Source organism: Austrofundulus limnaeus, unplaced genomic scaffold, assembly GCF_001266775.1.
Source record: "Austrofundulus limnaeus strain Quisiro unplaced genomic scaffold, Austrofundulus_limnaeus-1.0 Scaffold26, whole genome shotgun sequence".
NCBI lineage: Eukaryota > Metazoa > Chordata > Actinopteri > Cyprinodontiformes > Rivulidae > Austrofundulus > Austrofundulus limnaeus.
In genome coordinates this window covers 2,828,476-2,835,757 of record NW_013952428.1, presented here as the reverse complement: position 1 = coordinate 2,835,757, position 7,282 = coordinate 2,828,476, and the positions used below count along the sequence as shown (strand labels likewise).

The window sequence follows — 7,282 nt, the reverse complement described above, 5'->3', positions numbered from 1 at the left end:
AGAGAGAGAGAGAGAGAGAGAGAGAGAGAGAGAGAGAGAGAGAGAGAGAGAGAGAGAGACAGATGAAAGTCACAGAGTGAGACAAATGCATTCATGGAATTATCTGGTAAAAAATCAAGTAGAATATCTTTGGGGAAAATAAAACATTTCAGCAACATTTCACATATTTCTTTGCAGTTCATATTTTGACTTAGTGCCACATTTGGTGCAGCTCTGCCTCATCTCTCAAACCTCATTAAAATCTAATGGAGATAGATATTACCAGCACACGGTTGGGGTTCCTGTGCATTCCAAGAGAACAATAACTTTGCAAGTATAAGGATAGCAAAGACAAAAACTATAACAATTGTTTTACTCTGGTTGTGCAATTTTGTGTGAAGGTTTGAATTATGAGCACTTGTGCTGATCCACGTACAAAGGAGTGCTGTAATAACAGAGAGCAATCCTGTAAGGCCACGAGGTCGCCAGTCAACAATGTGCAGACCAGTGGTCAAAATCCCCCAGTGACCCGTAGCAAATGAGCCCATAGCAGGACCACTCAGCCTAAATTACCTCCTCAAACACAGTCMTATACCTTTGCCCCTGGAACATTTATACAACCCCAGAAAGATCTTTCTTGTCACCCTCCAGTGGCTGTTATGCACATCTGTAATCACACTGTGATAGGTGGTAGAGTATGACAGATAGCTTGATTGAGTGGTATGTGGTTTGAAAAATGAGGCCGTGTTCACAAATGTTTCTGTCAAAAATAATTTAATTAAAAAGTAATACCAGTATAAACTGAAAAAAAACAACAACAACAACTAGTTAAAGTTAAAGACAGGTTGCTTTGTTCGGTTCAGTCTCCAAATAACATTGCAAACCAGAATGTGTAATAAGTACACTGGTTGAAAGAGCAAAGTTATAGTTTCATAATAAAAGCTCTAAAAACTGTGAAAAGATTTAAATTTATGGGCTCTAAATGGGTTCATTTTTTAGAAAAAGAATAATTAAAAGATTTAAAGTTGGTTGTGACCACTATTGTTCATGACTGTTATCACCTCCTAGGCATATGAAATATTCATGCTTTATGTTTTGCACAAACTTTTAGAAAGTTGTATTAATGAATATAAAGGCAATCATACCATTCCAACTTTATTTGTAAAGCACTTTAAACACAGACAGGAGCAAAGTGCTGCACACAGTCATAAAATATAATACAATCATAAAATAGAAAATAAAAAAGTAGTAATCAAGTAAAACACAGATAAAAACACAATAAAACAGAGTCACACATCAAACATCAAACATCCTCGATATTGACAWAAGCCAAAGAAAAAAGATGGGTCTGAAGAAGAGATTTAAAAACAACAAGGGAAGAGGCCTGCCTTATGTCCAAAATCAAAACACTAATAACACTATTACAAATGACACAGACCGTTTTAAGTATGCAATTAGTGTAGAATATATGCAGAACCTTTAAAAATGTAGAAAAATGAAAGAAATTCAGTTGTTTTATCATCTCCCAGCACAAGGTTTTAGTATATACCCAAAACACAATCACTGGCCAGCTAACCCATTATATATACAAGGAATAATGGACCCTAAAACCATCTTGCATACAATGCAGAGTGACAATAAATGTGAAAAATTGAAGCGTCGTGGTACTGCCTGCTTTAACTTCACATCCTGGCTGGGAAGACATTCATCATAGTTCGGCAAAGATCAATATGAATGAACTGTGCTGCTGAAAAGATCAATAGTCATGCGTTGCAGAGGTAAAAGAGAATGGGACACGACACTGACAAAAGGTCTGATACTAATTTGAGTCCTCTTCATTTGGATGGACATTTTCACAGATGAACGCCCATAGATTGAGAGTACTCCACTTGGTTACAGTGTGCAGAGTTCGAGAAATTTTTTTTTCTTCTCTCGCATCAAAATGCATGTCAAAATTAGTTTTATTATAGGAATTAGTATACTGGTCACAACATGGAAAGAAAATTGGTTTGAACAGTCTAGAGTTACGGAAAAGGATTTAAAACTGAGGCTTACTCAAAGATGAAACAACTAAACAGAGATTTTGGAGGATGCTAAAGAGGCAAGAATAAGACCTCTCCTGGGTGTCGAGATTAAACGGCTGGAAGAGGAGGAGAGACAGACCGAGCAAGGTTTGGGTCTCTGTCTGGAATACTAAATACAAGGTAATAGCACCTGCCTAAATGGCAGAGCTGGTACTAATCAGCGCACTAATCCACCTGAAAGGACAAAAGGGTTGTGTGGATATGACTGTAAACGCCTTTTTTTAAACACGTGCGCACACTTAATAAAAAAAGACAATTGCTTTCTCACGAACCGCTAGAAATATAAAACAAACCCATTGCATAGAAACATGTGGCCACACAGGCTAAAAATGTCCATGCACCCTGGTGGCTGGATATAAACAGTGAGTCACTCAACAGCAGAGAGAAAGTGTAATTTCTGTGATTACTGAGTGGTCTCAAATTGTGATATCCTGCTGCTGTCCCAACTGATTTTGGAGAGCAACCCTGACCTTTTATAAGTCCAGACAAGACACTTTTCTGTGTCTGGTTAGAAACATTCCTTTTAGCGATCAAAGCTGCAATAACCTCACTGTGCTCTCTCAAACAAATAAATGTTTTTATGTCGTTTAGAAAAGCTGTGCCAATGGATGAACATCATCTTGTAGCAACAAGAACCTGGCCATTACCTCCTCCTGCAATAAAACGTCACCTCTTAAATGAATTGGCTTCTGTTTATGTTCAACCCATTTCGTGTCTTTGCTTTCCACAAGGTTTTTAGCTCATCTGGAGCAAAACAAAATGCTAAAGGGGGGTGTCAAAGACAGATTAAGGCATTAATGCTAATGCACTGCAGCAATATGAAGAAGATAGACGCAGCACCCCAGCACCGGCTCAGTTTGGAGAAATATCTTCCAAGTTTTAATGAATAAAACAAACAACTCCATATATTGATAGCTTCTTTCAACTGCTGCTGAGCGGAAGGGGCCTAACATGGGGAGAAACCCTGCCATGACCAACATTAAGCTGAAGAAAATGAGGCTTCTGCTGCGTGACTCAGCAGAGGAGCGTATGATTGGAATGAGTAAARAGGCTGGTTAACTATTTTTTAGGCCCATTCTTATTCAAAAAGATGAAGACAAAAAAGTTTTTAAAGAGATAATTTTTTAAATCCAAAAGTAACAACTCCCCACTAACTTCTGAAACCATGTGGCTCAGAAAACATGCAGTGCTAATTGCAGAAACATTTCACTAGAACACAATGTAATGGGAACAATTGAAAAAAATATATTTTCATCATTATGCTGAAAAATAGAGTAAAACTGAGGGAAATATGGAGGAAATATTAACATTTTTATAGTTGTAATGTTAGAGGCTGGGCCCCATAACAAAAAGTTGTGTCCATTTTAAATGACATCACAGCTCACATTCAAATAGGCTAAAATTAGGATAACATTTAACTCTTTCAAACGTGCTATTTTATCTGGAACAAACACTGGACCTTTATGGTGACAACTTGATGTCAACTGAATGAAATCTGTCCAATGATAGATGAAAAGATCACAATGTGTATAAAATAACTTCTACTTGGCTTGATGACATAACTTACCAGCTGAAATCTGAGCAACATAACGGTAAACTCAGTTTATTCACAGATAATCTGGTATTCCAGAGATTTATCAAAATAAAATGATTTCTCAAGTCTGAACACTTACTTGAGGTCGATAAATTGCTGAATGAAATCAAAACCTATGACGCAATTACTTTCATCACGAGGGGACATAATGCATCCCAGTTTATTTGCTTCAATCCAGTTAGAAAAGTAGCCAGAACGCTTTTGTTTGGTGCAGCTTTTTACTGTAAGTCACTTTGCAAGAAGAAACCTAATTATGTTTTGGTCAAAACACTTCTGTTGGACTAATGGCCTGAGACAAAAAGTGTATCAAAATTGCTAAAAAAAAAACAAACAAACAATATTAATAAAATAAAAATAATGATAAAAAAGTCAAATAAAAGCAATAATCCTTTTTAGGGGCAGTGTTATGTATTTTCCAGGCTCATAGATGAACTACATTATAAACCACAATCAAGTTAACTTCAGTTGTTATAAAAGTACTGCAAAATCAAAAATAAATTAAACTTTGCTAAACRCCTTGAAATGTTTCTTTTATAAAACTCATACCACCCCAGTGAGCTCCAGGGCTACCACAGGAGATTCAAGGAGTTCTCAAACATGCTTAAAGGTATGGGTATGTTTTTGATGTGTGAATGAAATTTTAACATGTTATAAAGCTAAAAAAAAAAATCCATTTTGAATAATACCCCTCTTTAACGTGTATACTTTAGAAAAAATATATAATGTAACTATACTTCAGCACCTGCTTTGGGAAACAAAGACAGAGGGCAAATATTACCTAAAAGAAGAATAAAGAAATGACAGAGTAGGAGATGAAGCCGGCAAACCAGAGACAGATACAGAGATAGAGATAGAAGGCATTACTGTTTTTTTAATGCTCTCTCCTTCTCTCTCATATGTATTTTTTTCTTTTTACAGCACTGTGGAACTTCGCTATGAGTTGGCAATTGCTGCTGTGATTGTTCTCCAATGGAGAGGAGAAAAATCCAATTTCATTGATATASAAGACGAAAAGAAAGCTAGAAATAGAGACGAAAAATCATATCTGGAAAAAAAATGAAATTGAGGCATACATGAGGGGGGGAAAATACACGAGTTTAAAAAAAAGAAAAAACTTGAAAGGAGACAGACGTGTAAGGGAGGAGCAGAAAGAGCAAGTTGGGGGGGGGGCATAAAGAAACACTGGCAAGTTGATTGTTAAATATGAGACTGTTTTACAGCGTGGCAGGTATTGAGTGAAAATTTAATAAATATATAGATATTGTTTTCAGGGGCTATTTGGTAGCTTTGGCCCCAATGAACAGCAGCAGCAAAGGCAGCAGCCTGAGCTGTCTGTGATCCTGGTGATGGCCTGTCATTGGAAGCCCCTCTGATGAATGACCATGTTGGATTGGAAGAGACATGTAATATATATCAGACTTACAATCTATCTCTCTCCTTCTAGCTCTCTTTTGGTCACTTTAATTCTTTTTTTGTTAGTACGCAAGATGTTGCAGGAATTCTGAGGTTTGTGGATGAACTGAGGACAGATGGATGGAAGGAAATATTTGGGCTGCAATGCCCTGATGCACTGTGAGGAAAATCAAATTCACTGCAGTCTCAAAGGAAAAAGAATGGGTTTGCAACCAAATCATACTGCAGTTTAATAACTACAGTGAAAGGTAATTGGGTAAGGACTCTAAAACTGTGTTTAGTGCCTAAAAATTTCCTCACTTGCAACTTCTCAGTTATACTTTGTGACCAATTCTTAGGATAATATTTTTTTTCCTTAGATAACATCAGCAGACAATATTAATTGCCATATGATGTCAGGAAAGGCATTTTACTATACTGATGCATAAGTACTCTGATGCATGTTAAGCGTGGTTTCTCTCCGGGTACTCCGGCTTCCTCCCACACACCAAAAACATGACTGTTAGGTTAATTGGTAACTCTAAAGTGTCCCTAGGTGTGAGTGAGAGAGTGAATGGTTGTCTGTCTCGTTTGTCTYTGTGTGACGCTGTGATGGACTTGCAACCTGTCCAGGGTATACCCCGCCCCTCGCACTGACAGCTGGATATGGGCACCAGTGACCCCCGTGACCCTAGAAAAGGAATAAACGGGTATAGATAATGGAAGGATGGATGATGCATGTTAAGGGAAAATGCAGATTTACATAATCTGAGAAAACCATTTAAAAATCCCACAAAACTGTAAAGAATCTATAACTCATTAATCACTAATGGCTTTTCAGCACCATCTGTGATCTTGTGGACTCCCAAACTTTTAAATCCACATGATGTAAGACCCCAAACATTCCTTTAGTTAAATCATAATTTACATGCTGTCATATACTGCCTTCAGAAAACATAAGTCTTAATAAAATGTGCTAAACTTTAAATGAAAGTGTTTCTGTGTAGATTTTTCAAAATGTGTTCCAAATTGATTTGTAATTTAATTCCTTGTACGAATCAATAAATAAATCAATGCATTTCTTTCCTGTTTGCTTCTGAAGATCCTTCCTCTGGTTCCATTTCTGTTTCAAATCCTTACCTTCTCATTTTTTCTTTGTAGAGGTCTTTCAACCTTCTCTTCACAGTCTTTCCTTTGTTCTCTATCATTTGTGACATTTGCTCTTTTTACTGCTTTTCTGTGTCTTTTCTTTTACTTTCATCTTTTTGTTGTTTTATTCCATGTCACGTTTTCAGAAATGTCACTTTATCATAGATTTTTAGACATAACGTCACAGGCGGGCTCTTTTTAATTTTTTTTCCTGTTTTGCCATACTTTAAGTTGAATCACCGTTTCTCTCTCTTTTTTTTTTATTCTGTCTTGAGTCATGTCCATGTTGTCCGTCCATCCCTCTCTGTCTTCCTCTCTCTCCATCTTGTGTTTCTCTCTGAGGTGTGAAGGTGATTTGTTGACATTTTGATCTAAGGAATATTGACCAGAGGCCAACGTGGCTGATTGATGGTGAGTGTTTGGAGTCGATAACGCGTGTATTCGTCGGAACTCATCACTTACTGTATACTATCTGCACCCACATTTGATCCTCTATGCAAAGCAAGACAACATAATGCAAAGAGGGATGCAAAAGCAGAAAAAAATGAAATTTGGCTTTATGAATGAATTTCTGAAATTGCCAACTGAGTCTGTGCTGACTAATACTGTATCTCAGTCTTAACATAATCAGGCAGATCAACATATTGATTTATACGTCTACAATGTGCAAAACAAGCAAAAACAAGCCCAAACTACATTACTGAAGTTTGAATAAGTTTGCTTAAACAATGAAGAAATTAATAAAGGATTGCTGGACAAAAACTAAAATACGAAACATTGGGCCTCATGCAAGAACATGTTCGTATTTTTATCCTAAATTTCTCTTACTTTTGTTCGTACAAAGGGTTCGTACGAACATGTCACGTCAGATTCAACAAACACTTCTATCTTCAGGAAACGTGCGTAAATGAGCTGCGTAAATCCACCTGTTCTATCCAGCTGCTCGTGCACACGAGAGGAGATTAGCATAATTACCACCCCAAAAACACCATATAAGGCTATGCCTCAGATACAAGGAAGTGTTCATTCATTCATGAAAATTACAGCGAAAACAGAAAAAATAAAAACTTTACGAGTTCAGAGA

General features: G+C 36.9%; 1 protein-coding gene across 1 annotated transcript in view; it reads right to left on the bottom strand.

Annotated features, from left to right (window-relative positions):
* The window catches only part of chchd3a (coiled-coil-helix-coiled-coil-helix domain containing 3a), a 67,438-nt gene that overhangs the window by 20,692 nt on the left and 39,464 nt on the right, over positions 1 to 7,282 (bottom strand). The window lies entirely within an intron of this gene.